Raw genomic sequence first — 22,713 nt, 5'->3', positions numbered from 1 at the left:
TGCTCGCATGGCGCTGCTGCTGATAGCAGTGCCACCTTACCGCCATCCACCGCCATGACCGTTGATGGTATTTCGCCAGCCTTATGGTGGAATTCCGTCGAGGGTCATAATGCAGGTGGGGGGCTTGTAGCCATGGCAACGGTAAGTTTACGGCTGTCGCTGTGGTGGTAGGCGGCAGTTGCCACCAATGACTTACTGAGGGCCTATGTCTTTCCTCCCTTTCACATGATCAGCAGTTTACTCGTGCAGGTAAGATGACTAGAAGCTGCTCTGGTGATCAAAGCTCCGTTATGGCAATCCCAGGTGTAGATTTCCAATCCTTCTGGAATTGTCAATGGATTTTCCCATTCTCCCTTCTTTTCTGTACCTGTTGTTGGATCCCCCAAATCGTCCTCACAACCTAGTCATAGACAATCTTCTTACTCTATCGGCTTGGAAAATTTCAGGAGTTCTCAAACTTTTCCACTCATTTCGTTGGAATCTTCAGACTATATCAAGCAATCCTGGGCTCCAGGAACTACAAAGGATTACAAGTCAGCTTGGTCTTTACGGCACAGCTGGTGTATGGGAAAAGACATCAATCCCTTTTCAGTGAATGTAACTTTCATTATTAACTTTCTAGCTGCAGAGGATAGCAAAGGAAAAACTTATCACAGAATCAATTTGTATAGTTCAACAATTTCTTCTAACCATCCTTCCATCAATGGAAAATCAGTGGGAGAACATCCTCTCTTTTGCCGGCTATTGAACGGAGTAACATTTTCTAATCCCCCTCATCCTAAATACAATACATTATGGGATGCAAATGTTGTTTTAAATCTGTTTCTGTCATGGCCTCATAATTCTCTTCTTTCTCTAAAAATTTTATCTGCAAAACTGACAATGTTGTTATGCCTCATTTCTATTAAAAGACTTTCTGATGCTAGAGCATTAGACAATTCTTCTCTTCAATGTACTCCAACATGTGTTTTGTTCACAGTGGTTCGACGTACCAAAACTAATCTCACATCTGTGTTTTACCCTTATTTTCCTGACCATCCCAAGCTTTGTGTTGGACAATGTCTAAAGATTTATGAACAGAGAAGTGTCGATCTAAGAACGTCCTCCGCATCACAACTCCTTATTTCCTTTAGAAAACCTTATAAATCAGTGTCTTCCCCTACACTTGCCCATGGGGTTTAACGGATCATGTCCTTAGCAGGTATTGATTCTTCCATCTTTGGTGCCCATTCTTCCAGGGGAGCTATGGCTTCTAAGGCATTTTGGTCTGGTTCCCGTTTGGAGGACATTCTCAGATCAGCTGGTCAAATGACAATGAGTATTTTATAGCAAACCTGTTGACAATGTTTCCTCAACTGTGATTAATTCACTTTAAACAAGCACAATAGGAACCTCCAATCTTGATATAAAATGTAGATTTTCCTAGTAATTTGTAAAGGAGAGTCTTCATTTTATTAAAGACACGGAGGCGAGTAGTATCCCACCACAATGTTTTTAACTTCTTGCTTTTTTCCCACCGACAGAGGCTCCGGCTTCTTCACAACGTTCCTCATAATTCTGCTGTCAGTCCTTCTGAATTGAGACATGTTGATGTCCCTTCTCCAAACCTACTGGGGAATGCAGTCACTTCCGTTCCTCCCTACACATTACCGTTTCCTGGATTTATGATTTTTTGTCATGAGCTTCTTTCATTTATCATGGTTATCAGGTTATTATGTTGTCTATTTTGCCTTTATTTCATACTTATTAACTTCTCCAGAAAGAAAAGAGATTTGTTCGTAGTCAAGTGATGTCATAATACTGTACTGTATATGTTATTCTGATTGGTTGTCAAATCGGTACTACGATTTGTTTCCCATTGGCTTGTAACCTTCGCCACATGGGATTTGTGGTTGATTTATTTATTCTTGACTGCTGCTATTAAATTCTAGCAAGAAAAGAAAAGTATAAGACTTGCATCCTTGTCTTTAATATAATTAAGACTTTCCTTCATAAATTACTAGGAAAATTTACACTGCAATAAATAATATCTATAGAGTAAGTTGTTTTCTAATTTTTAAATCCATAAATTTGGACTAATAGCAATTCAATAATGTCACCATGTATAATATTGACTTAATAGTTTTAAGGGTGTTTAGTGCTCAAATGCAAGACCAAATGCATGGCTGAATGACTTGACACGAATGATACAAACCGCTTATCAACAAAATTAAATCATATATTTGGTAAGATTGGCAGCTGTATTCATTTTAGGTATTTGCATAGTCATAGCCATTTATGGGAGGTCAACGAAGGTCCACACCAAGCCCCTCTGTGACACAAAAGTTCAGATCATGCCAGATGTTTTTTATAGTTTCTCTTTAGCTGCTTCTTGACAGAACATGTAGTAAAGTGAACAGCTGGTAAGGTTGACTCTTCGAGGAGTGTTGGGAGGGATGAAACTGGTTTGCCGAATAAATCAAAGGTCAAGGAGGAAGGGTTACGAAGTAGGCGCTATATGTAGAGGCTCCACCTCTCTGAAAAGAATAATTATCAGCGAAGGAAGCCATGTGTGGATGGGATTTGCTTCATATTGTGGCCCCACTTTTTGGAGCTGCTGCCAGTCGGAGATGTACATCTAAACAGACGTAGTGTAGACATGTGGGAGTGTAAAGATGAGCTAACACTCTCCAAATAAGGGACATTTGGATGGTCAGGTGTATAACAGTCATATTTTAATGGGGAAAATTCTCTAATCATGGATGAGGAGAAACAGGTGGTTCTAATCTGGGTTAATATGTTGGGCTGTTGAAACAGGGGTTGTATGCCTCCATAGTAAATTGAGTTCATTTCTTGTGCGACTGAAAAAGTACAAGATTCAATGGGTTTAATGCTCAAATTAATGTCAGTGATTGGTCACCCCGGTGGTCGACATTGCTGTCCATTGGTTTTTTGATTGTCTGGGCTATTACACACAAGTATGAACCACATGCAAAAAAGCAGTAATCTTATCTCACAATAACTCATGCTGCAACTTACTGATGAGGCACATTAAGGGTATAACTGGTCTGGAGTTGCTTGTGTTACCATTTGAGTGGGACGTGGTCTGGCAGTTTGTGCTAGAGCAATCTTTTTTCTTTTTTGGTCCTCATAAGAGACAAGAGGCACCTAAGCATTATTGTTACGGTCAGGATGTTTTTCCGTACAGGGTCCCACTATGCGATTAGGCCTCCTACAACATATTGGGGATTTCAGAGTGTCACTCTATACTCCTTTCCATGTTGTTTTGTCTTTAATCCTTGGACCTCTATTCCAGAAAGTATTATTGAAAACGGTCCCACATCCTCATTCTCTTCCATGTCCCATCTGCACAGTCCAATCTACAAATCCTTCTTGCCAACCTAACCCACTCTAACGTATTCGGTGCCTCAAGTGATAACCATTTCCTACAAATTTCTCAGTGTGCAGCCAACACCAGAATAAAAATTAATTGTGACTGGTATTTCCCCCATTTAGTGCTGGGCCAGTCACCACTCAAGATGGTAAATATAACAAAAGTCAGGCTTACCTTGACCTCCCTCTTAAATATGCCTGATAAAATCTTACCTATTTTTTGCCAGAAGAGTTGGGTCTTCGGACACTACCAGAATAAATGAACATCATCAGTCTTTTCCAGACCACACTTCAGTCTGCACCTTTTCCCTGGTTCTCCTAACTTCATCAGTCTCTGCGGAGACCAATGTGCCCTGTGAACAGGTGATTTCACCTTAACTGGGCAGATTTGACCACATGCCAAAATGTAGACATAGATACTTGGCAGATGTTCATTAGATCCAACTGTGGCAGGTCCGACTTCCACTTCTCCTCTGGCAGTGTTAACGGCCCATCTTCCCCCTGCACTAGCATCCAATACCACTTAGATACTTCCTTTTTCTTTAAAATTAGCCCCAGTAATATCTTTTCTCTTTTAACTTCACCGGTTCCAAAGTCCCTTTGCGTTCCTGCCCAGCTGGCTAGTTGGTAATATTTATACTTCGATATCCTCTTTCCCTTAAGACGATCAAGTTCATCCCTAGTTGCCAGTGCCCCCTCATCTTGCAACTGTCCCCACATTGTTACCCCAGCATTTTTTAAAGGAAGTGATAAAGCATCTTGTAAACACTCTGGTGTGCCTGGAGAGTTCCATATTGGAGCGAACTGGCTGTAATAAGGGAGATGACCGAATGTAAATACAAAATGTGCTCCTCCGTCTTCCTGGCTTTCAGTTAACGCTGGGTATAGGGAGAAAGTACGCTTGAAATTCGCTCGTAGCAATAACCTTACATTTTGTATTTGAAAGGCCCAGTTGTAGATCTGAAAATCTGGTAACCCAATTGCTCCATCAACCTTTTTTTCTTTAGCTTTTTTCAAGCAATACTTACCCCTCTGTGGGCCCATACAAACCTATTTATTTCTGCTTGAAGCTTGTTTCAACCAGTGTGTTTTAAACTCAAGTGGGATGGCACTAAAAATGAATGTAAACTTAGGTAGTATCATCATTTTAACTATGTTTCACCTTTCAAAAAATTAAAGTGGAAGACAGGCCCAGGAGTTCAAGAGCCTCTTTGTTTCTACTAAAGGTTTACTCAAATTAATTTTCATCATCTGATTTATATTATTAACCTTCTTAACCACTTGCACCCCTAGATGTCTGATTTCATTTTTCTCCAAAATGCTGAAAGATTAAGAGTTCCAAGACATCAATGCGATTTTCTGCTGATTTATTTGGTACCCAGATAACTTTCCAAAATCCATCATAATCGTTTTTCATCACTGGGAGGGCGCCTTTGCAGTTCTGTGTGAAGATCATCAGATCATCTGCATATAATGCCACCTCCTTCTCCCAATCCCGGTATTTGAATGGGATAATCTATTGTTCCTCCCTCATCTGGACTGCGAAGGGTTCAATATATATTTAAAAAGTAAAGTTGATAAGGGGCAGCCCTGCTGTGCCCCTCTCTGTCTTTGAATTGTATCAGTAAGGTTACTGTTTATCAAAACCCTTGCCCCTGGCTGATATAAATGACCTTGATCACCTTAAGAAAGTGATGCCCCAGCCCACAATGATTGATTACTGCATACAAGAAAGGCCACCCTACTCTGTCAAAAGCTTTTGCAGCATTGAAAGCCATTATAGTCAAAGGCAGTTTTCCTTTGTTGCCACATCTACAGTTGCTATTAAATCATGCGTCAGCTCTTGCAAGTGGCTCCCCTTCATGAACACTTTTTCATCCGCATGTATCAAACCCCCACAACACTTTCTCCAGCCTTCTAGCCAAAACCTGTGTGTAAATTTTATAATCATTGTTTAACAAAGAAATAGGTCCATATGACTCGCAGGCTTAAGGGTCTTTCCCGGGTTTTAAAAGTATGTTAATTACAGCATTATCCCAAGAGGTTGGTTGGGCGGTGATACCCTTTTAAATGGTATTCAGCAACCTAGTCATGACCGTAGTCAGCTCCTCTCTGAGTTCCCTGAATAGTTCACTTGGTAGGGAGTCTGGTCCTGAGGCTTTCCCCTTTTTCAACTCCTTGATTTCTTTACTTACTTCCTCTGGACTTATCTCTTGGTTTAGGCCTTGTTGTTGATCTAACTGTACAATGGGGCCACCTAGATATCTGTCTCATCTGAATATAAAGATTGAAAAAAAATTAAAAAATCCTATTCTATACTTTGATCATCTAAACAACGCTCCACTTTCTCCTTGACAACTATTTCCGTAATCACATTCTTTGTCCTTTCTACACTAGCTTTCCAAGCAAGCATCCTACCACATCCCTCCCCGTACTCATAAAGGGCCAACGTACTCGCCTCCCATCTCTTTTTTGCACAAACCTTTAAGTAATCAGCCAATTCCTCTCTTACCTCTTAAGTTTATTTGTGCAGCTAACCTGCTTCTGATCGTGGCAAAATTCCAGTTCTCATTGACATGCTCCTACATTTTCCTCTAATGTATTTACTTTATACTTGTGAACCTTCCTACTAAAGGCTGCACTGATTATTATCCTTCCCCTGGTATAGGCTTTATAAGTGTCCCAGAACACAGTAATAGGAGTGGACCCTTCATTCTCCTGAAAAAACTCTAATGTATCTTCCTTAAGTTGCCTAACTATAGCCGGATCATTAAATAGTGTCCTATCTAAAGTCCACCAATCCTGACCTGTCCCTCCTTCTAACACAACCTCAAGTTTTACTGCTGAATGGTTAGAGAGGTGTTCTGGTAAATATGCCACCTCTTTTACTTTGGAGGCCAGATTCCTACTGGAGAAAGGAAATCTATTCTGGAGTAGTGCCCATATTTTTTATTGTGATATGTACAACCCTTTTCTTGGCCTGCCCTCTGCCTCCAAATATCTATGATACCGAGCTCCCTTATCAAACGGTGTACACCCTCCCTCATTTTTGATGATCCAACTGCTAGTTTTGACATAGATGTATCTTGATTAGGATTCAGTAGAACTTTAAAGTCCCCTCCTATCACCAAATAATCTGTCACCTCTACCCTCATTAATTGCCCATGCAATTCCTGGAGCACGGTTAGGTCCTCGATGTTTGGCCCATAATATCCCACAAGAGTATATCCTACCCTATGCAGTTTAGTATTTGCCACCAGCCACCTGCCCCCGGATCTGCAATATATGCACCCCAATTAATGCAGAGGTCTTCAAAAGAATAGCAATACCTTTTACCTTATATCTTTGGTTTGTGCATGGAAACTGGATAATTTATTTCTGGTGTTTTAAAATCTCACTCCACTCCTCTTGAAGTAAATGCGTTTCTTGCAATACTATAATGTTGTAATCAGAGTGTTTTAAATATGCTAGTACTTGTCTCTTCCTGCTCAGCAAGCTAAGCCTGTTTACATTCCACGACAGGCCCCTCAACCTCCATTTATTTATCATGCCAACTCTATATCCCGTACCGTTATAACCTTTGTCTCATATGAGGAAAGTTTTTTTCCTTTTAACTCACATGCTCCCCATCACTTGCAGCAACCCTTCCCCCTGAACCTATCTGAGTATGACCTATCCTCCACCCCACCTGCCCTCCCTCTAACCCTTCCTGGGGAACCCTAAACCATTCCTTTGTTGGGTATCACTGATACCCTCGGGCTCCATCCCTACAGTAGCTGTGCTCAGCTCCCTTTCATTTGTTGAATTAAGTTCTGAACCTCAATAGGTTCCCTTATAGTATACATTATATTATTCTACATGATCTCGAGGGTCACTGGAAATTTCAAACTGGCTACTGCCCTATGGATCTGAGTTCCTGTATAAATTTACCTAATTCCCATTGACAATCTTGTGTTGCTTTGGGTATGTCTGACCTAATCCAAAAGTATATCTCACCCTTCTTAAAACAAGTAACTCTTAAAGCTGCCAAGAGAACCTGATACTTTATAGTGTAAGTCTTGAAAATTAACCAATATCTTCCTCGTATTTCCCTGTTCGGGTTTCTCTTAAAGGGGTCTCGATGAGTCCTCTGAATATCTTCTTCCAGATCTGTTGATGGGATGTATTCCTTTATCAGGTCTATCACAATTCCTTTTAGATCTCCTCCTTTCAAACCTTCAGGGACATTCAATATTCTGATATTGTTCTTCCTCTCAATATTCTCCAATATCTCTATTTTATCACGCAATTCTCTTTCACTAGATTTTAATGCTTGGATCTCCCCTCGGTTGAGATCAATCTCTTTACTTAAACATTCGATGGAGGCCTCCATCTTACATATCTTCTCCGAAAGATCGCCCATTTTTGCCTCCAAATTCCCACAAGCCAACTGAATTTTCTCCTGGTTCTTCTCTGAAATTGCAAATTTCTGCTTTATTTCTATTGTAAGTGCATCTAATGGTGACTTTATATTAGCACAGTTCTCTGTATCTGAGTTCTGGTTACATGTATCCAGTAATGACTGCTTTTGGGACTCCCCACAGAATGCCCCATCGCTCTCTTGCTTGTGGGGAACCTGACTCAAGGCTTGAAACTTATTCATAAATGAGGGCACTGACCTACCTTCCACTAATATGACCGAGAAGGCTGACATGTTTGGCAGAGGTAAAAATTTTTGTCTCTCCCCTCCGTTTTTTGCTTGAACTTTTAAAAAAGAATGCAGCAAAGGGGTGATTTTCGGTCTACCCCCTGTATTTACTACCGCGCTTCACTTCTCTTTACCTATTGTTGTTTTTAGGTTGCGTTGTAAGTGCTTAGCGGGCCGCCTCATTTTCTGGCCCTTGACATGCACCCCCAGTATGCTCAAAAGATATTATATCTAAATTGTCCTGTTTAGCCCCTCTACTATTCCTCGCCCCTATCAGAGGTTCTTTCCTTTCCCTTCCGTGTCTCAAAACATAGCCAGTACCCTTCCCATTCCCACTCCCCTTTGTCTCATCATTGCAGAAAATAACTTTTTTTTTGTTTTAAATCTGTTTATTGTATTTATGACATAAACAAAAACGCATCAATTTGAACAGTACAACTGTGATACTTAAAAGAGATAGAAGCAGAATAGGAAATGAAAATAGATAGTAGGGGGTGTGAAGTTATAGTTTTCTCAGTGAATGATCGCGGGTCTAGCGTTTGGTGGCCCGGCGGGGGGGGTAAGGCAGCCGGGAAGGGGCACGCATAAGAGGCGAGCAGGATATGAGTTATTAATTTCGAGTAGGGTGTGTTTGTTATGGGAGGAATGTACCACTGCGGGTGTTGCTTCGCAGCAATTCATCTTGGGCTTGTGCTTGCACGCTTATTGTCTACGTTCAAGTTGAGATTCGTAGCTAAGTAGTTGTGCGTTCGGTATGTGTCGGTTGTAATGTCTTGGGTAACTATTATTCCAGCAGTCTACGGAGGTCGGGTATCGTCTTTTTTCTTTAGTTGGTCTGCGAAGGAATCCCATATGTCTGCGCCCTTGATTACCACCCCTATGTCGCGCAATGTATGCAGTACCTGTATTTCTGCGTTGGCCCATCGCTGTAAGTCAATTATCCAGTGGCGGGTGTCTAGGGCACTAGGTGATTTCCACTGCGTGGCGATGAGTCGTTTGAGGATAACAAATGCCAGATCTGCGCATCTATGTTTTTGTTTATCTCTGCTACGTCTGTGCCGGATGTCCAATAGGCAGGACTCATGGGTGGGTGCCTGAGGTATTCCCAGCCATATCTCAGTTTGTTGTGTGATGTCTTGCCACACGCGTAGTAGTGGTGGGCTAGTAGTGGTGGGCAGTTCCAAGTCATATGTAAGAAATCAGCTTCTGTGTTGCCACACCTTGGGCAGTCAGGGCTGGCTTGTGGGTACATGTGATGGATGTGGTATGGAGTCAAGTATGTCTGATGTAGGTAGTTGAGTTGGGTATATCTAAAACGGGCATTGCAAAATACCTTGCGCGTGGTTGTGAGAGCCATGGACCATGTTGTTAGGGGTGTGTGTAGGGCTTTTTCCCATCTATGCTTGGCTTGTACCTGTACCTCTTCTGGATTAGCCCGTAGTGTGTTGTGGGTCCATGAAATTCGTGTTTGTATGCCGGTGTCTAAGAGCAATTCATGTAGAATAGGTGATGACTGTGGTTCCTTGCTGCCGTGCCCCCAAGTGTTACGTATTAAAGATTGCAGTGCACCGTACATAATGAAACCGCACTGTCCTAGAGTGCTTCATAGGGGATAAATTGGCCCTCTGTGAATAGTTCTCCCACTGTTTGGAGACCTTTAGTGGCCCAATCAGCAAGGCACGATCGGCCATGTAGTTTGTGTATACCTGGGATGGCGAGTAATGGGATCTTGGGCAAGTATGGTGGTTTTCCGGACCCCCTGGTCACATAGCGTCACCACACACGGTCAGCCACTTTTATCAGAATGTTACCGTGGCGTGGAAGGACAACGCGTCCTATAAGCCATTCCAGTGTATTTAAACTGCCCAGTTGTACGCCCACAGTGTGGCTTTCAGAATGAGTGGGATCTTGTAGACAAATCAGGATCCAGTGTAACTGAGCTGCTGCGTAATAAAGTTCAAATTGTGGTACTCCCATCCCGCCTCTGTCCAACGGTAGACAGATCTTAGCCAAGGCCACACGACTGCTTCCGGTGCTCCATATTAATTCTATCAATAGCTTATTCAGCTGTGCAAAAAAAGTGCTGGGGAGCCATAGTGGTAGGGCAGTGAAAAAATATAGTAGCTGAGGAAGTATGATCATTTTAATTAATGCCACTCTGCCCATGGGTGATAGTGGTAGTGCACACCAGAAGAGTAACGATCCTTTTATTGATCGAATCACCCGGTCTAAGTTGCCCTCCTTAAGGTCAGATTCATCATGATATATGATTGCAGAAAATAACTTGCATTACCTTCCGTGATGTCCCGGTCAGGGGGTAGCTAGTCTCAACAGGTACTTTCCCAGTCTGCCTCGTGGAGGACACAAAATTACACCCGGAGCACTCCTGCTCGCTGCGCTCCCCACTTGTACACCAGCTTGTTTTGACTGTGCTCCACCTGCCCCCAAAGCAAACCCAGGCTGCAGCACATAGCTCTCTTTCAATCCCCTAGGCCGCTCTTCCCCAAGGTTCTAACCTGCCAACAGTGCTTTTCAGTATTGTGGTCCCGTCACCTTCATCTCCCTGAGGCTGGATCATTCAGCAATCCTCAGTGATTCCAATCCGGCAAGCGAAAGAGAAAAAATAAGGTCATGTTGCGATTCTTCCTCGTATGCGTAACTACTGGGTCCAGAGCCCGCGGCCGGCTCCTTAGCTAGCTGCCATATTCCCCACCCAATCCCTACTTTGCAGTAAATGCTTGAGGCTGTGCCAGGGCGTTCTTATTAGAGCAAGCCCACGGCTGATTAACATATGGGTCCTTCACATCTGTAATGGCACAGGGAGAAAACAACAATGGAACTGAATGTGTCCCAGAATAGCTAGCAGTAGTTGAGATTAATTCATCAATTTTTTGTTCCCTCATTGTGATGCTGCAAGCATTAAATGCATGCCCAAATATGGGTTCTATAGCTCATTGTGCCTTAGGCGTCAAGCTGCACTTCACCTATGAGAACCAGTGTGGATTTTACCAGTCTATGGTTGTCTTTGTTGCCACTCAGAAGAGGCTTGGTATGCCATTTTATGGAGTACTGTTTCTGTTGTTCCAGCCAGTATAAATGCAGATTTGCATGTGGTTGGTCTTCATCTGAAGTGGCACAGTGAGCAAAAAATTGATGTTGTGAAATGCAGCCAGGGTAATTACTAGGGGTTGAGGATAATTCAAACACTCCATCACCACTTTTTTGCCTCACTCACTTTTGAGAGAGGGAAAGTAACAATGTGAAGCAGTTCTGTTTGTCCAGTTTTAAAGAAGAACACAATGATGGATGGAAGCTCAGGAGGGTGTGAGTACTAAGGGCCAGATGTATCAAAAAACTGAATTGCATTTCTTAAATAGCTAATTTTAAGAAATCGCTATTTAAGAAATACACAATGGTATATATGAATTTTGCGATTTGGTAATAGCGATTTCTTCAGATTTGCAAATGCTATTACTGAATCGCAAATAGAGAATCCGACCCCATTCGCACCTTTGGATTTAGGAATTCGCAAATTAGGAAATGCAAATCCCAGGGTGCTGGGAGCCTAAGGCCCCCCCTGCTGCACCCCAAAAAAATGTTTAGGGCATGTGAAGCACACACATGCCTTAGGGGCATGTGTGCGCTACATGTCAATTTTCAAAATGCAATTATAATGCATTTTTTAAATTTGCACATGGTTTCCACCAAACTTTAATTTGTGTTAATTGCATTTCCTAAATGCCCAATTCGCATTTAGGAAATGCTTAATACATGTGCTTTGGAAAGCGCAAATAGGAATTCTCTATTTGCGATTTCCAATTTAGAGAATCGCAAGTTGGCAGCAGAGGACTGGAGCACTGGCTTGACTGGATGCTCTAAAGTGCACATGTCACTTTGGCCAGCTGCTTTGTGCCTGCCAAAGTGACATGAGTACTCTGAAGCTCTCCGCCCAGCTGTCTTAAGACAGTTGGGTGGACACCAAGCCCAGGCCTCTAGGGCCTGAAGGAGCATCCTGCCAAGCTGCTGCATCCAATCCAGGAGCTTCTCTCATGCTGATTAACAGCATGAGGTAAGCGTCTGGATTGGCTAGGGGATCATACTTGGTACATCAGACAGCAGAGGAATACCGAAGAGGATGTGGAGCTTGTCAGTAAGTACAATTGTATTGTATTTATTAATAATGTGCTGTGCATGTAATGTAGTGATTAAGTAGGTAGTTATTTTTGGGGGGGTTTTGGGTGGAGGTGTTGTTTTTATTTGAGCTTTTGGAGGGAGGGGATGGTTGCTTTTGAAATTTGGAGTAAGGGGTTGTTTAATTTAGGTATTAGGAAAGCGGTCTGGCTCTTCACTCGCCCCACCATTTTCTAAGGCTAGCAGCCACCCCTGATTCTAATGCCTGTACAATTTGCTAATGGTTGGAACAGGATTAAAGTATTTTATGTTTTACAACAGCCAAAGTTATGATTACGCTTTTTTACCATATTTTCTACTGATAGCCCGAGAAGCCATTTGCTGTCTAACATGAAGCCTGGGGATTTTGCTTTGGGTACAAGGCCATGGAAATACCTATTGCAGCCACAACAGTTACATAATATTGTATACTGTGTTGTTGTGATGTAGCGGGAGAGAGAAATTCTAATTACATTTTTAGGCACAGCTTTAAATTATGGTGTAATAATCAGTAGTGTTTTTTTTTCTATCACACTGTGGCCGACTGATGTGTTGTTTGAGCTGTTACTTATCCTCTTCATATGAGGAAAGTAAACCATTTTATGCACTCCATATCTGAGTTGGCACTTCAAGCTGAGGGCGACATGGTATGATTTATACTGCTGCTGGAGATGGTGGGAGAGGTCCAGTTTAGGGCTTCTGCCTTCCTGTGACCAAGCCTGATTGTTTTTAGCTCTTTCATAGACAGCTTCAGGTGTCACACAAAGCTGATATAACCTATTCAAGGAGAGATATTGCGCTCAGAACCACTTCGCGACTGGTTATTGTAAGGGCCATGTATCATATTCATCAGCCATTGGTTGACTATAAGTTACATTAAGTTACATTAATGATGTTTCAGTGATGCAAAAGGGAAGCTGTAGAGCTCTTATTTTGTTTTATTTTTCGTTTGTACATAATTGTTTTCTGACTTGAGAAAGCAAAACATTTTCAATATAAGAGAGGACACATATTTACTGGGGGCATCTGTACAAATGAATCCGTTAGTCTTATTCACTCTGCTTGGTATATAATTTAGTAGCTGAAATTTAACTTTTGGAAATGTAGTTTTATTGAGCGTTTCTTAACATTTCATAGCAACGTGCGTATAAAGCAAGCTATCAGGATGTGTATCTAACATGCATTTTTATATCATTCAGAAACTCAGCAGTCGTAGCCAGTGGGAACATTTAATCCATCTTGACTGGTCGCAAGACAACCAATCAAGATGGAGCCCTTGAAACAATCGGTCAACAAATGGATGAATTTCATCAGACCCAAGTGATTCAATCTACATTGATGGCCCTGTGATTCATGTAGACCTACAGACTCAAGTTAGTTCCTGATGCTATATTATGCAACATAAAACTACGTTCCTAACTTCCACAGGAACATTCGAAATAAAACCTTTTTAGTTGCAGTTTTGGCCGGCACTGTAGTGTGCCCTCATAGTGCTGTAGATCTCGAATTTTAGTATTACGCAGCACTGTACGAATCACTTTATGCTGCTTGGATTCAAGTCTATGATGTATATATATATATATATATATATATATATATATATATTTATATAAATATATATATTTTTATAAATATATATATGTATATATATATATATATATATATATATATATATATATATATATATATACGTTTCATCAGTAGATTAATTTATTATTCCAACTGAGTTATTTTAGCAGCTTAGAAAATCAATTATCAATGAAAAACTGTAATTAGAAGGGACACTTTTATGTTGCATAAGGCACCAGTTCTGAAAGAAAAAAAAAAAAATCTGAGAGAAAGTAGGAATTGCAGGCCTTATTTAAAGTTCACAGGTAACTGAAAATCCTCCAATTTCTGAAGGAAACACTTCATATGGAGTAGAACCCTCTAGCTGAAATTCCTCGGACTGAAAGGCAGCATTATGGAAGAAATTCACCTCAGTGCGTTCTTTTGCGTATTTAGAGCATTCAACTTGTGAATATGCAAAAAAGCTGGAAATTATGCTCGTTGCTTTTGTACCCGGCAGCCCTCTATTCACCTCCAGCTCCATGCAGCTTGAGCATAGTTAATAGTTGCCTAGAGACAGTTCTTCAAACAAGCTGACATGAATATTCGCTATGCTGTTTCCCATAGTCGTGACCATAGATATGTCTGATAGCAGCCAGTACAGCAAACATAGCTGGCATGTTCTAAAACCATTCCCCTAACATACACCACGCTCAGTGGTATGGAGAATGGCTGTTTGGTTGATGCTTCTGTAGAGTCCCTCCATGTTATGGGTGACCAGGAACTCCATAGCGAGACCACATTCACTTCTAATTGTGTTCAGGGTGTCTACTGCATCTTGCATAAAGGATTGTAGATGTAAATACTTTGCATCAGCAAACATTCACCCTGGTGGTGAAAGCCTGATCTTATGTGTTCTTGGGTCTATCCATAAGGCTAGACCTGAGGCTTAAGTCCTACTAAGAACTCTGCATGATTTTGTGATCAATCCATGATTTTATCAGAACATTGGAGCCCAAGGGCTAGATTTACTGAGGGTAGTGCAAATGCCTGTGGGGCACTGCACAATTCTGCACTGCGCCCTATGGACTTTTTAATGGTAAGTAAATTGACTCAATGTTTTGCGTCGCTTTGCACTACTTAGGTCTCAGATTCTCTGTGGGATCCTGTCCAATATGTGCATAGCTTTTCCTGCCAGCCCACAGGTGACATGCTTCTTGCGTGTAAACTTTTGTGTCTAAAACAACATCCTTTGCCTGTCGGCCTTAGCACTGTGACTGGGTTGATTTGTAATTCTTGAACAGATTTGTGCTCCTCCCTGCTAGTGTTTTGAAAGTAATCGGTGGGTAGTAACCATTTTTTCTGCTGCCACCTACTGAGGACGGCCTTTTTCTGAATTTCATATGGACACATATCATTAATCTGTTCTTAATTGACATTGTACAAGATTATCCTAGGTATAATTTTGACATGCATACTGGGTGGGTCTGCCTTTGTACGTTGACCATGTAATCAGTTTATGTGATAACTTCCAGCTACCTAAGACTCCTCGTCACACTCTGCAAGATGTGAAATCCAGAGTAAAGTAGTAACAAATAAATACGTGTTGGATTTTTAACTGATTTGTTATCGGAACACACATCATGTAAAGTTTTACACCAGTGCATACATTATACAAGTATGTTTCCTTGTTCCATACTGACGTTTTGTACCACTTTGCTGGCTATGTTCACATAATCAAAAATTGACCAAAGCCATGCTTCCTCTCTCTCGAATGTGAAAAGGGATCCAAGCCTGAGGTAAAATTAATTTTCCATGTTTTTTTAGCCAAGCAGCAAAATGCAAAACCATTTTCCACCCTCTTTTAATTTTTACATGGATAAAATATTTTTTTATTAAAAGTGAAAAGCTGATGCAGCCAAACAGGGAGCATGGATGAACAAATCGCGGTTCGCAGGTAATAAAGTAAACAGTGTTAGGGATAAACATGTAGTTAGCAGCCTCGTGCAGTAAATCCCTGCCTCCTTTCGTCAGGGAACGGGTGCTGCTGAGGCTTTGTCCGAGCGCTGCACCGATCTGCACAGTTTTAAGTGCGCATCGTATGGGATGTTGTAGCTGCCCCCAGTGTTTGAACTGCTACGAATAAAGCAATCACCCAGTCCTTCTCCAGAGGGAAAGGTCATTAGAAAGGTCACCGTTTTAAGGGTCCTACTTCAAAGACGTTTATTTCCTTTGGCACACCATTAAATCCCCGCTAATGGCCCATTGTCTTTCATCATCTCAACCTCTTCACCTGCAAGTTTACTTTGTGACATACCTCAGAGTCAAGGGACAGTTTAAACAGGTGCCTGCATGCTACTGAAATCTTATCCACCGAAGGAAACCACGGCTCTTTTATTTGCGCAGATTTAGAGACAATAAATGTCGTGACACGGGCAAATGCTATGCTTTACTTCAGCATCAATCAGTTTGAAATACAGTGCGACGGCTTGCATCCCTAGGAGTCCGTAACATGGCTTGACGCACATGGCTGTTGCCCGTGCCCAGATCCAGTGCACTGTCACACCCTGCATTTAAGTTTTCAGTGCTTTTCGGGCTGTCACGTTTACGGCTTCACGATTGCACGTTTTCTGCCACTGTTATGCAGTTGTGCATTTCCGCGGGGCTGGCCATAACCACTGATGTTCTGATGCTTTTTGAGCGCGAAGAAATTTTTAAAGTAGAAGAAAAAAACTAAACTCGAACATGAGAGGTCAACAAGCTACGATTGATTGAATTACACCTCACAATCGTTTCAGAAATTATGCTTAAACTGGTGAACCAACAGATGCAGGCATTAATAAAGGCAGTAGGTTAGACATAAAGAGCATGCACACATACAGAAACAGCAGTACACCTACTGGAACTAAGGGGCATATTTACAAGCCCCTACCGCTGCCTTGTGCCACCGTAGTGTAATTTCTTTTATTCCAAGGCAGTGTTAAGGAGGCCATATCCCTGAGCCATATTTACAAAGTGTTGCAATACATGCATTGCGCCACTTTTAAACCCCATGTATGTAATGGGGCCTTTTGACGTATGGAGGCCCGAAAAAATGGCGCCGTGAAAATTACATTTCACTGTGCCATTTTTTCTGCCTTTTTTAACACCTGCTCAGAGCATGCGTTCAAATGACTCACCCATTTTAATCAATGGGCCTCCCTGTGCTTTGGTGCACTAACAGCAACGTTTTTGATGCCAGAGCAGCAAAGCACCGCAATAGCATAAAAAATGTTGACATTATTGTCATAATGGCCGCCATGGTGTGCCGTATTGTAAATATGGTGCAACCATGGTGTAGTGAGGTGGGGCAGGGATGACGCAAGAAAAGTGATGGATCGGACTGTTCCACCACTTTCTTGTAAATATGCTCCTAATTTCCATAAATTTCAACAGATATACAGGAATCCATGCACCCATACCAACTAACATAAAGGCATCCTACCATATAGAGCAACAGCCATGACTTAATATAAAACGAGATGGGGGCATAAAGCTCAGTTTATCAAGTTCAGGTAATCTTCTGTTTGGTTTCAAACTGCATTGTTTTCAATCAGGTACTGGTCCCTAGTGCATTCTGGTACTTCTAGTCCATCCCCTTATTACCATTGATATTATCTTGATTCAAAGTCAATCTTTTACTACAATCAAACAATCATATGTTTTACATTTTACAGATGAGCTGAACTTCGATTCAGCTTTTCAGTCTTTTGCATTGCAGAACCCAGAGCGTGTATACCATGACTAAAAATGGATTTGGTAGAAAAGACAACATTTACTTGAACTATCTGGGGTCATACAGGTGATTACCACTTAACAATAGCGTGATAAAAAAGACTAAAAGTTCCAGCATTCTTCGTGAGTCTCATTGAATGGAAACACTGGAATGCAATACAAGTAAGGAAGGCATTTGGATATAATTATTTGGAGTATTCAAGGACTGTAAATACTACAATACTTGTGGATCTCTCTGAGAAGCAAAGTATTCAGTTTTGAAACTAAACATAAGTGAAACTGAAGCTATGTAACATTTTTAGGTGTTTACCCTATTTGTATTAAGTTTTGAATGGAACAGGGCGCTGCAGAGGCTGTGAGATGCACCACAACTAAGAAATGTTTTTAAGAAAATACAGTTTAGAGTCAGTCACTCATTAGCAGAACCATTTGTGAACAAGATACTAAGGAAAGAGTTATTCTGTTATTCTTAACTACTAGGTGTTCTATTTAAATATGTATACTTACCTATCATTCAGTAAAAAGACATTCCTTGAATCATGCTTCCCAGGTAGATTTGTATTTAGCTACACTTTTTTTTTTTTTTTAATATTTTATTTATTGATTATTGTATAGGTACAAAACAAAGAGCAACAAGAATGGCCCCCCAATTATAGAAACAAGTTGTGTCAGAATACAGCCCTCCTCTGCCTCGAAGTAGATACTGTTCAACAGGGCACAAAGTTCAGCCGCAATGTGCGTCAAGTTCTATGTTAGTAGCACCGGCCCAGATCATCAGCCGTCAAAATCAATACAGTCCCCGTGGAAAGTCTAGGAGGGATGTCATAATCAAATATCGAGGTCAAGAGTAACAACAGAAAGAGAGTAACAAAGGAAAATAGGCAAAAGGCAGGCAAAGCGCGCAAACAGAAGTGCACCAGCCAGCATCAGCTATGCACAGACCACGACACAATCAGGGGGAGCAAGAAAGGACATCAAAACGCGAGCAAACGCACATCATTCTTCCTGCCCATTCAAGGTCACCAGATAGGCACACAAGGGGGCCAGATATCCTTCGGTCGAGATCCTTCAGGCAGAAGCTCCCAAAAAATCATCAGCTGATCCTGGCAAAAGGCAGCGTCCCTTAACCATTGAGACCCACGAGGAGCTCGCCCCTTGCCCAAGCACATAGCAACTCTGCGCTTCGCCAGCAACAAAAGCAGACCCACCAACCTTCTATGAGGCCCACTGATCTAATTCACGCACCCAAGCAGCGCGACTTTGGGGGAAATGGGTATTTCCGATCCAGTCACCTCAGCAATTATATGCAAAACCTCCAGCCAGAAGGCATGAACCTCAGTGCATTCCCATGCAAGATGCTCACAGCACGCATCCGCACATAGACCCATGGAGCAAAGCCCACTAGGTGTGTAATAGACGCAATGTAAAAACTTAAAATGCAGCAGCCGCAGCCTATAATTCGGGGACAGCGCTCTCATATGCACACAGCAACTCTGCCACGTTTCCTCCGTAATAGGGTCTCCCACATCCCTCTCCCATCGGACCCTAGAGGACGCACCAAGGTGACTGCGCTGTTCCTGAATGCAATTATATAATTTGGTAACCAGTTTGCGTGGCGACTGTGTGCCTCACAGCACCTCCAGAGCACAGCACTCCGGTGGAGCCTCCGGTAGGCCAGGGAATCGAGCTCGCAGCATAGCACAGACCCTGAGCAAATACATCCGCTGCAGTGCAGTGGTGCGTCCATCGCTGAGCACCTCCCCAGAAGGGATCAGACGACCATCTGCAAACCAATCACCCAGCTCCGTTACGCTGGCATCCCGAAGAAATTCACGCATTCCCCCATCCCGGAACATCTGGGCATCAGCAACCGCCATAACAGGCAGCGAAGGAGCAAAAGCCACATCAGCACCAGTATACCGCATCAACGCCTCCCACACCCTCGCCGTACATGCCACCTTGTCGACACCCCTAGGTCGTTCTGAGACGGCCGCCCGAGCACGCGCACCAAGCCGTCCGGCCATACCGCATCACTTTCTGGCACCAAATGCGGCAAATATTGCATTGGGCGCAACCAGTAATGTGCAAAGTGCGCTTGCGCACAATGATAATATAGCTCCAAATCAGGGGCAGCAAGCCCACCCAGCATCAACTTCTCCCAGGAAATACGAGGTTGGCGTCCCGCCCATACCAAACGGATCAGAACAGAGCGAAGACGCTGCAGGAAACTCCTCATGAGTAGAAGCGGGAGGTTGACAAACAGATACAAACATTTTGGGAGAACCACCGTCTTCACAATAGCAATACGCCCAATCAGCGAGAGCGGTAAGGCGCGCCAAGCCTCAACCTTCTCCTCCAACCACAAAATTGCTGCACCATAATTGGCCAACCAGAGAGTTTCAACATCGCAACTCAACTGGATCCCCAGATAACGAAACGGGCCCTCCGCCGATGCTATAGGATACCGGGAGGAGAACATCACCACCCTCAAAGATAGAGGCAGGACCACCGACTTGGACCAGTTGATCACGATACCCGAAAAGGTACCAAAGTGCACAATCTCATCCAACAAAATATCTAAATTCCGACAAGGGTCCCACACATATAGCGCGATGTCATCCGCATACATAGATACCAAAATGGGTCTCTGCCGGAACTGCAGACCTCTATCGTTATGTCTCTGCCGTAACCCCGCCGCAAGAGGCTCCATTGCCACCGCAAAAAGTAATAGGGACAATGGGCATCCCTGATGCGTTCCACGAGCAACAGAAAATGGGGCCGACACACTCCCATTGAACCGCAGCCGGGCAGTGGGCTGAGTATACAGTAACCTAATCAGCTTCACAAATCGCGTGCTGAGGCCCACTCGGGCAAGGAGCGCAAACATATACTCCCATGCTAGAGAATCGATAGCCTTGATGGCATCTAGAAACACCTCCACAGCGCTTTCGTCTGCCTCCATCGAACCAGCAACTGCAAAAAACGTGCGTAAGTTGTGACACGTGGATCTCCCAGGTACAAAACCCAACTGGTCTGGCAGCACCAGTCAAGGAAGCAGTGGCTGCAGACGCACCGCAATCATTTTGGCCAGGATTTTATTGTCAATATTAATCATAGAGAGTGGGCGATATGAGTCACAGCAGGCCGGATCTTTCCCGGGTTTAAGGATCATGACTATCAGCGCCTCCCGGAGCGAGGCAGGGAGAATCCTGACCTCCAATGACTCCGCATATACCTCCAAGAGGTGTGGGGCAAGAATATCTACATATTCCTTGAAAAACACAGGGGTCAGACCATCAGTACCAGGAGATATGTCGCCAGGCAAGCCGCAAATCGCCGCAGTCACCTCCTCCCAGAGAATGGAATATCCAGATACGACCGGTGAGCTTCGTTGAACCACACCAGCGCAATATCCGAGAAGTAAGCCTGTGCCGCCGCCGCGTCCAGTCCAACCGGCTCAGCATCTAGCTGTGCAAAGTATTGAGTAAAAGCTTGCATGACGCCACTCATCCCAGTCACACGCTCATCCTCAGCGGCCACAATCTCAGTGACGTAGTTGCTCGCCCACAGCCTACGCAGCATATCAGCAAGCGTGCGCCTGGCCCTCTCCCCCTCACCATAGCGACGGGCCTGGGCGGTCCTCCCCATAAAGCAGACTTCTCTAAGGGAGGCCTCCTCATACGAAGACACCTCTCTTCGCAGCTCCGCCAGCACCTCACCCGACCAACTCTCCACCAAGCGCCGCTCCAGCTCCGCAATCGTCCCCTCCAGATCAGCCAGTTCCCGCCGCAGGGTCCTCAACATTCCATGCTGTTTCGAGAGGCATATCCCCTGAATGACCACCGTGAATGCCTTCCACAAGGTGCCACCACCCTCACAGAGCCACCGTTTTCAGCAAAGAACAGCACAATAGCCTCACGCACCTCCGCAGGAAAGGCCTCATCCCGTAGCGTCCCGCAAGGTAACCTCCACATGAACAAACGTCCCAGCTCACAGGGTATCTCCAGCACTAACCGAACCGGCGAGTGGTCAGACAACGTGCGAGGCAAGTGATCCACAGAACTCATCCAAACCTCCACGTCTCTAGTGCCCAACCAACGATCAATACGGGATCAGCTGCAGTGGGCGTAATTCACACACGTGCCCTCTCTAACATCACCGTATTTAGCTACACTGAATACAACTTGTCCAAGAAGGGACTAAATTGACATGTGCCTTGGACACTTTTTACAAAATGATGTATAAAACTATAATATTATTCAGTTAATTCAGTTTCTGAATTTGTATTTATTCATGCAACTGATATGAATAAGGAATTTACATATACACAAAGGTATAATCTAAGTTATATATTAGGCATAAACATTCAAAAATACATGCTAACAATGGGCCATATTATGACCTTGAGGGAGGGGTTTCCTCCATCACAAATGTGGCGGATATCCCATCCTCCGTATTATGATCCCATTATATTCAATGGAGATCGTAATACTGCAAATGGGATATCCGTCACATTTGTGATGGAGGAAACTCCTCCTTTAAGGTCGTAATAAGGCCCATAATGTCTATTCTGTCAAGTACCATTAAAAATTAAAAAATAGCATCCATTCATGAGGAGTAGCCTACTGTCTACACACACCAAAGAACCACACTAAGCCCAGATTACAAGTGTTCCACAGGGGTATGTGGTATTTATCTCACACAATTAAATCCATCACTCTGGGATTTGGAATTTATTGGATGCAGTAAAGAACAATTAATCTGAGTTTTTGCCAAATAATGGGGAACAATATGCAGATTTTGGTCCTCATCACACCAAAATATGTGGGTTCCTGTCATTTTTCCAAGGTCTGACCTGTCAAAGTTTAAGGGGTGAGGAGTCTATTGGATCCTATAATTAACACGAATGATCATGTTGGCATAACTAATATTTTCGGGTTTGCTCAGGGGTCAGAACTTTCTGGGCCAGTTGTAATCAGGTCTAAGACCATATTGATTGTACACAAATGTTGATCTTCAATATTTGTTCAGGTTAGATCAACCAAACTGTATTATTCATGAGAACACTGACTTGGGCCTGCATTCAGACCACAATAAGTCAGAATCAGCACAGTGAAAAACCAAGACAAATCAAGAAAAGTCAGCCGACAAAAAGAAGTCCT

Source organism: Pleurodeles waltl, chromosome 2_2 (assembly GCF_031143425.1).
Source record: "Pleurodeles waltl isolate 20211129_DDA chromosome 2_2, aPleWal1.hap1.20221129, whole genome shotgun sequence".
NCBI classification, from domain to species: Eukaryota; Metazoa; Chordata; class Amphibia; order Caudata; family Salamandridae; genus Pleurodeles; species Pleurodeles waltl.
The sequence above is the reverse complement of the archived record's forward strand: the minus strand, read 5'-3'. Positions refer to the sequence as shown.